This window comes from Dromaius novaehollandiae, chromosome 4 (genome assembly GCF_036370855.1).
Source record: "Dromaius novaehollandiae isolate bDroNov1 chromosome 4, bDroNov1.hap1, whole genome shotgun sequence".
NCBI classification, from domain to species: Eukaryota; Metazoa; Chordata; class Aves; order Casuariiformes; family Dromaiidae; genus Dromaius; species Dromaius novaehollandiae.
In genome coordinates, this window is record NC_088101.1 from 62528340 (window position 1) to 62538771 (window position 10432).

Below are 10432 nucleotides of genomic sequence, written 5' to 3' on the forward strand. Positions count from 1 at the left end.
TTTTTGCCAGAGGTGAACAAGTCTGACTGCACTTTGAGCCTGTCTTTGTACATTCTCCCAGTATCACGAAGTACTTTATTTTAGCTCAACCACTGTCTGCTGTCTGCTCACTTGTGGGAAGTGGGAAGCCACAGGTAAGCCAAAAGATCGTACTGAAGCATGAAAAAACTGCAAACAACCTATACAAGCCACAGAAGTGACCTCAAACAAACTAGCAGAGAAAGAAAGTTGCATTTAAACTGGTCAGAGGCAAAACAGCCTACACTTATTAGTAACTCCTTTGTTCCAAAATTTTTAAACAGTCATACTGAGCAATTGCTACATGGGCATCCAAACAATTGTGGAGGCCCTTGCCCTCCTGCAACCTTCCAAGCAGCAACGGTGCCGCAGCAGAGAGCACCGCAGAGCGCTCACAGGACTCCATGCTTCCCATAACAGGGCTCTGCAGGTCATGGCAAACATGTTGGGGACCACCAGCACCTCATTGACGATCATGTCGCCAAGGCATATCCAAGCATGAAAATGCCTGATCATCTTGCCCTTTGGTGTTATTTATGTGGTCCAGGCTTCACCTCTGAGTCTCCAGTACTCTGTAGGACAAGGAAGCAGCATCCTTTGTGGGCAACATTTTTACTAGCTCTTTCGGAAAAAGTATCCCAAGTACCATCACTGGGCCCCTATAATTAGTAAACAATTGTTAGGAAAACAGCAATGATTTCGGGCAAGTTACTGACATCAGGTTACCCCTGCTAACCCTCTACCTATCAGCTAGGTAATTTCTCACTATCACCCAAACTGTTCCAAGAGACAGACCATCCATCTCTGTATCCACACCTCATTTCCACATTTGAGTGCTATGGCTTGAGGGGGCTGAGGCAAGCTCCATGCTCCATAGAGATACTCCTCCTCTTATGGTGTCTTGGTGATGTTTTTGGCCATCCCACAACTGCACGGTGCTCTGGGAAGCCCTGGAGCACACCCAAAGGCTCTCATGCTGCAGATGAGCTCTAAGAAGCATGGGTAGGCTTGGCATACGTGACAAAAATGAAAGGTGAGGAAGAGCAGTATGTCTGACTCGAACTTGCAGCCTGAGTCATAAGGCAGTTGACAACCTACAGTGGAGACATACTTGGAAAAAGCATTGCATGTATCACCCAGACAATTCGGGAAACTGTGATGATGAGGTGGCATCTTGAGGCTCTGGCCTGAGGGAAGGCTGGCCAGAGGAGGCTGGGTGTCAGACTGTGGCAGGGAAGAGATCACTTCGTGCCCTTAATTTGGACGTGCATCTCACCATTGGAACTCTATGGAGTGTGTGCAGAGCAGGTCTTCCTCCACTGATGCACCTGGCTGTATTTAGTGATTTTCCCCAGTATTGGCTTGTCAAACTCAGGACATTGGCTGGGTAGGCAGGCATCAGCTGCAAAAGGCAGAACAATAGCTCCATTTGTCCCTATTTACTTTTCTCTCTGAAGGGTAGCGATATGGGTGCAAGGGCTATGTACCCCTCTTTCCTCCCAGCAGGTCTGAAGGAAGACACTGACAGACACTACGTTAATCATTAAGCTAGCATCCTCCAGAATACACATGGAGGGAGAAAGTGGGCTGAAAACGGAAACAAGCCAAACTGGCTTTAGCTGAGACCAGGTTGTCCCTCTAGCTCTACGCGTGCTCTCATATAGGTAGATAGCGAGGACAGTAGGCAGAACTCACCTGTGTGAGACCTCCCACTCTGTCCCTGGTCACAATTCTATTCTCAGGGTCCTGCAAAATAGAAATAAATGGAAGAAATAATTCTATCAGTCTCTTTGGGTCCTACAGCTAATTCCTCTTTTGCCAAAGAATATGCTGAGTATGACATACAGCAGAGAAAATCTGTTTCTCTGCAGGAGATAGGAATAGGAATACACGTGTGCAAAGTTACTGAAATTCAAATGATGCTTTTGTATTCAAATATTGAAGCAGGAGGGATGCTTTTTAAACAGCTCTGAAACTGAGCAATCATGCATCAGCAAGGTTACCACTATTGTCACTACCAATAAGACCATTACAGACATCATTACTGTAGACATCAAAGATGCAGTCTTAAGTGCATCTTGGTTTAGGAACAAGGTTTCCTCTTCCCTGCAGCGACCATCAGAGGCTCATTCAGAACACGTCACTTGTTTTCCCTAAATCCAGACAGTATCAACACCCTGTCCCATTGGGTGTTGTCAGCAGTACTGTAAATAAAGTACTTACACCACATTGTAATTAGCAGTATCTTTGTCTCATTGTTTTCATTCTCTTTTCATATGAAGCACAGGAGGATTTCAGTGGAGCACAGACCTCAGACTGCGTCCTGCAGCAGGACAGAATTTCACTCGCGAATACATGTTTCAGCTTAACCCCACCAGGAGTAAAGACTTCAGCTAAGCAAGGTGCCACCATGTCTTCACCGCTCACGAGCATTGCTGCTGCCCAGAAGTAATGGATAAACACTCCCCAGCTGCCAGGGTTAGCTCAAGTTAGAGAGCTCAGCAGCAGTGAAACCGTGGGGTCTGGTCTGAGGACAACAGACGTGAGCCTGCTACATTTCCTGTGCTATCAGAGAGTGTTTTCTAAGTATTGAAGTATCTCTTCAGAAGTACCAATAAAAATGGCGCTTTAAATGGGGCACATTTCCTCTCCCCAGTTTTTGCAAGAAAAGCTAAACTGCTGAAAGCCTCACACAAGAGCCCCACAAGGGAAAAAGACACCATTTAAACAAAGCAGCTATAGTTTTTCTACTGGTAACTGGCAAAAAAAATCAAGTCCTGCTTGGCATCTTGCTGTCTCAGAGTCTCCTACCACTTCCCACCCTATGTGCCTCACCTCTGCCCGGGAGCCGCGAGGTTGGGAGCGAGCTCCCCGACACGCTGGCCTGCTCAGTGCCCAGGCGGGGGGCTTCTTGGTGCTTGGCCATGGCTCACTCGCCGCTCCCTGGCCTGGCTGCGACGGCCGGCGAGCGCATCAACAGCAGCGCACTGCTGGCTGCGCTTGCAGGCACCGCTGGGGCACCTGAGCCGCCAGGCTTGGCCTGAGGCTGCAGAGACCCTGCCACTGTTTGGAGCGATGGATCACATCCTGCACAAGGGTCTCGTTTTGCACTCACACACCATTTATCAGATTCACTGGGGTAACTGAGACGCAGATCCCGCCTGCGTGGCTTGCCCGGCTTCCTGAAACTCCCCAACTGTTCGTTACAAGCCGGGCCTCCGACTTCTGTTCCACATTCAGGTTTTCCTATCAGTGAGTAAGAGCTTTTCTCAGCTTGTTCCTTTTGGGGTTGGGACTAGGACAGCAGGGAGGTCTTAAGGGATTAGATTTAAGAATAATAAATGTTGCTTTAAATTAAAAAAAGAAAATCCCCTCCCTGAGAAAGCAAACTTCCTTGTCTTTCTGTGGTGTCTTTGTGAGCGATACGCAGGGCAGGGAGAATAAGGAAATGTACCGCACTTGGCACCCAGCACGCCTTAAACTCGTTTTTCAACATTTTACAACCAGCTCTGGCCATGTGACCTGCGTGGAAAGATAAACCAAGACATCTAATCCTTTAAAAAAAAAAACAAACAAACAAACAAACAAGGAAGTGAATTTTATGTGGTTGTGATCACTAAATTGCAGTAAATGATTTGCCCAAAAGAGGAAGAGGGGGGAAAAAAAAGAACACAAAATGGCTTAAGCTAGGAAAGGCTGGGAAAGGGGAGCTATTTGTGACCAAATATTCTTCTTCACCTTGAAAACTTTCTCGGTACGCTTTTCTACTTCCCTCTGGCTGTGGCATGTAGGGAGTCAGTCAGGTAAAGATGAGGATTAGCCACCATTTGCTTTCGTAACCAGAGCATTAATAGCTTTCCAAAAGTCAAGCTCCCTAATCTGCTCTTTGAGTTAAAGCAACAGCAATTACCCACATAAAGAAATTAGAAAGTTATGTAACACCCTATCACCCTTCAAAGCAGTGACTTTTAATATTTTTGCTTCATCTGCAGAACATGACAGGCTTGCTGAGGGGAAGCCCTGGGCCAGGCGAGCTGGGCGCTCCGCGGTCCTGGGACAGGGCGAGCTGGCTGCAGGCACCGGGCCAAGGAGCAGGTCTTTGGCTGAGCTCCCCGGTCCTCAGCAGTGCGGGAGAGGAGGGGCCCGGCTCTGCCTTCCCCAGGGACGAGCACTGCGCGCCTCCAAGAGCTGCAACCGCATCCTCACTGGGGCTTGGGGGCAGCCAAGCAGCATGCCACAGCCTCCGCCGCCCCCGGCTCCCGCTGGGAACATGCTCCGACTGCTGGGCAGTCTGGGGGAATCCCTTCCCCTTCCAGGAAAGGGACGCAACCCTCGCATGCAGCAGCCGGGCTGAACTCAGCAACTTCTCCGCACTGGAGCGTCTTATTGCGCAGCAGCAAGGGTCACCTCATCCCCATCCCCCCCAGCCTGTCCCTAGAGGCCCCGGGACAGGCGTGCAGCCTAAGCACCGAAAAGGCTGGCCTGCACCTCTGCAACACTGCCACGCAGGCGAAGGCACACGCAGGAGAGCCTCCTTGCTAAGGGCGAGTCACTGAGGTGAGAACGCAAACCTGAGAAAACATTGACGGAAACAGAAGCTATGCAAGAAACTCGATGGGCTCTGCCTGCAAACTGCCCTCTCTTCGGTCCTTCCTCACGAGGAGGCCCCCAACATTATACATGGGGATTTTCCTCTCAGCACACTGAATGCCCCACAATGATTCAACGAAGCAACAGTTATTTAGAGATTTTTCTGCTAAGCGTCAGAGATTATCTTTTCCAACATTTAGGGTTTATCACATGCTCAAAGGTTTCTGAGAATTGTAGCTTTTTCCTTTGTTTTTTGGGGGGTTTCTGTTTGGCTGCTCTCCCCTATTCCAACATTAGCCTGATTATATGAAGTTTTTACTAGTCTAGTCTATACAGGATTCAAAGAAACCACAGCAAGGTAACTCAGGTTGAGAGGTACCTTTTTAAAGGTACCACCAGTGCTATCTCCCAGGAGATACTAGCTGTGGGTTGGCACAGCCACAGCGGGGCCCCTCGCCTCAGGCACCACCAGAGCTCTCCTGACCAGGGACAGTCGCCACTCGCTCGAGCACTGTGCAGCTCACCGAGGGGAGCGCGCACAGCACAGCACCCGGCCCAGCCCCCCAGGAGCGATCCCCAACATCGCTCCCATCTCAGCCACAGCTAGCAAGGCGGCAAGGCTGAGGGCAGAGCAGCAGGGGCGCTGCGGGAATAGACAACTAGCAACACCCTGGCCAGGGAGGAGGCAGGGGAGCACGGATGAGCAATGTTAAAACCTTACCTGTGGTGGAGCAAACAGCTTATATGTGAAATTTTGAAATGCCACTTTTAGTAACGGCACTACAACTCTTCCACAAGGCTTCTGATGTTTAGTCCCAGTACTTCCTGCTATGAGCCATTTTTATTTACTGGCAGCTCTGCTACTCCCATTCATTCTTGTCAGTAGATTTTTTCCGAAAGTAATTTCTGGGCAAAGAGAGGGCTCGCATTCCCTGCCAGAAGCCCGGCTGCATTTCCTCTGCTGCCTGCTCTACTGGCTTTTGTTCATTTGCTCTTCTGAGCCTTCCCTGCTGCTTGTGTAATTTTGCAACACATCTTCTCAAAGCTTAGGAAGGGCCCAGGGAGCTATGGAAAGCATGCTCAGGAAGAGAAAGGCACAGGAATAAGCACCCACAGCTCTTTCTCATGCCAGTGGAGCAGATAAAAATCATCCTACCCCTCTCCCTTCCCACAAAAGCTCCCAGCACTGCCTCCTGCAACTCTGCTGCTGCTCCCAGCCACAGGTGCTCAGCCCCTGCAGGACTGCACTTTCTCCTTTTGTTGTCTTGGGATCCTGCTGGTGACAGAGCTTTCCCAAACACCACAGCCAACCCCTAACTCTGTAAAAGTTCAACTCCAGTTAACTTGAGAAATGTTTTTTCATATTCCTAAGAAGCAAAGCTTGCAGGGGGAGCTGGCCTAGCACCTGTGGAGATTAACTTGCTTTTGAAACAGTAGCAGACAAAAAAAATTAAGGAGAACCAAAAGGTGCATGTTTCCTCTGGCCTCACTCCTGTGTGCGCTAAATTGAGGTGCAATTTGACTGGTCAAGTTTAAACCTCAGAGGTATTTTCCTCAGATCTTACTACGACCATGGGATTTTTTTGGGGGGGTGTGGGGGGGCAGCACAACAGGGGTGGTTTTCTTTCCTTTGGTGAAGCTAAAGGAGAAGAACATTTTAAAATCGGATTTTGGCAAAACACCCCAAACTGGTCTGTGCAACGTAAGATAAGCACTTGCATATGATACTCTTAAATACTCATGACTCAATGAATTCAGAAATTTAAGACAAGTCTTTAAGACGATGCTACTAAAACATCCTGACACCAGGTCTCAGGTCTCATCCCCTGCAAGTTTCCTACTTCCATTATGTTTAAAGTGAAAGGCCAACATATAAGTGCATGTGGGAACACACACCTCCCCAAAACAAAAGATGAAAGCTACTGTTTAATGAAACCAAGGAGAAAAAAAAAAAAGTGGAGTAGAAAAACTTGCCAAGAGGTCAACAGAAGAAACAAAAGGCAGCTTTGTATAACTAATTATTTCACTCCAGAAATGCTAGGGCTAGCTAATGCATTACTGGCCAGTATTTTTAACACAAATTCAGTGTAATCAGGGCTTTGCTTGTACCAAGATAATGACAAGGGACTCAAAAGACAAAGATTAGATTTAATAATAGATAAGGCTTAGAAAGATAGAAGGGAAAACAGGCAAGGAACAGGCCCTCCCTCTCGGAGGCAAGGGACTACTAAGAAAAAGGGAGGTGATTCACTGCATTTTAATTTTACACTTTGATCAGTCTAGATAAAAGCTTTTAATGAATGTTATAGGATCTATTGATCAAAAATCATAGACAGGTTCAGAGCTAATATAATTGGACGGTAAATAAAGCAGACTGCAATCTTTTGGTAAGAAAGCAAATTTTGGACAATTAATGACTCATATGGAAACATGTCCAGAAACATATGAGGCTCAAATTGATGAAAGCTAGAAATAACTTTTAATAGATACACAAGGATTAGCATCAAGGATGAACTAATATCATTACAGAATGATACGGGAACTAGCAAGTGATAAAGTTGGGCAAATCATCATAAGATTTCTGCCAAAAAGCTGTTCGGATACTTCCACTTGAGCTGAATCCCAAGCAGGACAAACACATACAGAGTGAGTGAGCACTACAGCATTGGGCAGCATAGTATCAGCCCTTGTACTACAGCCTTATCCCTTCACTTCTGGCTCCTGTAGGATCAGTCTTGCAAGTCTGAACTGCCAACACCTCCCCTGTGGTAGCAAGAGTTACCCTGGCAGCTTCCTGGATGACAGCTTGCTATCTGTCAGTGACTGCTTGCAGTGAAATTTGATTTTGGTTGGACATTTCCCATACAGAGAACCTCCTGCGATGGTGCTTCTGTCCCAGCATAGCATTTTTTTTCTTTGAGAAGAGACAACTCTGCTTAAACTCTTGTGTTTCTACACATGCTGAGGAGATAATGCAAAGTGGCTTGATTTTTACCTAATTTGGTTGCTACTATAAAGAATGCTAGGAAAGAAGTTTCAAAGTAGTCCAAAATTAATAGTGAAGAAGCACGGACATGACATCAATTTGCTTCCATGCTGTTTATAGTGTAACAGAGAATGTGAAACCCCAGCAAGATCCTGCTGTAATTTTAGCAGCTGTCCATTCAGAACATATGGGCAGCTGTGCTGTTTTAGATGCACGACCCGTTTAGCCCACTATACACCAATGGCCAGAGAAGAATAAGAACAGCACAAGTTACATCTGCTCTGCTCAAGCACGCACCCCCTACCCCCCAGAGCCCTCCGTTATTTCCAGCTCAGGGGATTTCCTGAGGTGAATATGCTTTATTTAGCAACTGCCAACAGATCTCCCTTCCAAGTACAGTCTCTTCTAAAAATCAAACAGAGCAATTTGATTAAACAACTTTTTATTTTTACTCAGCACATGCATGTTGTATGTTCCCCTTAAACAGAAGCAACCACGTGATTGTAAACTATACACAATTTTCCTGTGCTGAAACACAGAATAATTTTATTTTCCAAAACATGCATAGAAAGTGAGCAAACCAAAAAGATGGGAGCAGCATCTATCTTTGGAGACAAAATGGGAGACTATCAGTGTTTCACTCTGACATGCCGACCTCATCCAGCAGTGGCTGATCAGCAACTCTGAAAATTTAGCCCTTATTTTGATGCTTATGCAAAAAAATCACTAATCTCAGTATAGGGCAATGTGCCTTTGAAAATCTGGTCTTCAGCACTTCTGAAAGTGTTCGTATTTGTTGCCATTGATTTTAAGGAAGAAATTACAGAAAGAGCGACTTTCCACAAGGCAATTCAAGATTAGTGTATAGAGAAATAGAAGCCACATTCTGCCCACATGAACAATTAAAGCTTAATACTTATCTGATATTGCAGAAAGCTGTTCTTATTGAAAGCTAGACTGCATCTTCAACGGCAGAGGTTATCAGAGCTGTTCAGGCTATTCATATGATGCCTGAATGTTGTACTGGTTAGGAATATAAGCTGCAAAGCTAGCACAGATGAAGCAGATGCAAAGAATACACTGGGCACAGTAGTGCTCATGCATCCAGTATACCCTGCATCTTAACTCTGCACAAGGTGAAACAAAGCTGGCTTCAGTCTACCCACGATCAAGTAAATGAGAAACCCTGCAAATGATTTCCAAGACGGAAAATGATGGAGCAGAGCAGCCATAAAGTTGGGCTTTGGAAAAATGATATGCACTGAGAAAGCAAGCAAAGATGGAAGAGATACAGGGGCTGGAGAGGCCCCTTGGGATGTGTTCTAGAGAGGAAGGGTAGGAAAATTATTTTTTAAAAACTAATTTTGGATGTTGCCTTTAGATCTTGTTTGGGGACCCTCAATTTCTAAAGCTACCCCAGCTTGCCTGAAAAGCTGCTTTAAGTTGCATCTGATCACTGCACTCATACTCAGCCCCAAAATGTAATGGAGTAAACAAGCTAAGAGACACACACTTTTGGGAGATGGTTAAAGTCTGCCTTTCCCAATACAATAGGATACAGATTTTGCAGCACACATTCCTCCTCGACATGCTCTGCATAACCCTACAGGCTGAACTTGCAAGGGGAGATCCACCTGGGGACATCTGGGATCTGGCACTGTGCTGCACTTGCAGCATCCTGGCAGAGTACATGCAGTGCAATCAGAGGCCTTGGCCACACTGTCTGAACTCAGGCATGATAATGAATCCACAATCCTAGGAAATTCATGCTACTCATATTGCCCAGCTGTAAGAACTAGCATCTAGCTAAGTCACTGCTGCAAGTACACAAATATCTACACAGCACTCTGAAGGCAGAAAAAGCTACATACATGTTAAATGTTACTTATCTTCAATGAACTCTCATAAGTATTTCAGGACTCTCCCCATTTAACATATGGATTGCATCTTGCCACTTGAAAGATTTGTATAGCCATAAGTATACTTTACAGCCTAGTTTTATACTCATGAGCTGCATTTTACAGGTGGCATGGTGGCTTTCTTTGAAGCACCAAGCAAAACCCAGCCCGAGGAACTGGACAGCATGTTGGCTCTCAGCCTTAGAAATGGGTCAAGGCTCTCGGCATTGACATCAAAGGCTTAACCCTCCTGCTGAAACTGGGAGGGGGGGAGGGGAGCGGAAATCACACAATAAGCAGGCAACCATCAGATATCCTGCAAGAAATCTAGAAAAGTAGCAATATTACCTCTGCAATGCCGTTCCCAGTAAAAAAATATGGCAGAACTACCTTGGCAGAGACATGGGCTAAGCAGACAAAGACTGTATGAAGAAAGGACAAGGCAGGACAGCCACTTTTGCACATCCTCTCCCCACCTGTGCTTCAAAAGGCTGATCTACAGGATTTGGGATTAACTCAGCTTTACCTGCCCTGCTGGCCTCTGCTACTACAATTTCCAGGAAGAGCAGCAGGGATATCCCAGTGCATCTGTAGTGTATGGGAGCAAAGGCTAACAAGGAGCAGGGCAACTCAAGGCTTTATGAGGACACCTTGGTACCAACTACTGGTTCCCTCAAACAGGAATAGTTGGTTTAGGGCAGTGAATTCCCTAGCTGGGAAGCAAAACCAGCTCTCAAAGGCTCACTAACTTATGAAAGTTGTCTGCAGGGGCTACAGTGAACACAACACTGACTGGTGCAATATTAGGCACTGAAACACTATTGTCTTATTTTAAGGCTCTGCTCCAATTTCATCAATCTGTAGATGTTCCCAGCAAAGGCAGAAGGGTGGGGGGGTACAAGGAAGGCAAAGCATAGTTTTCAGTCTCATGAAGGAAGAG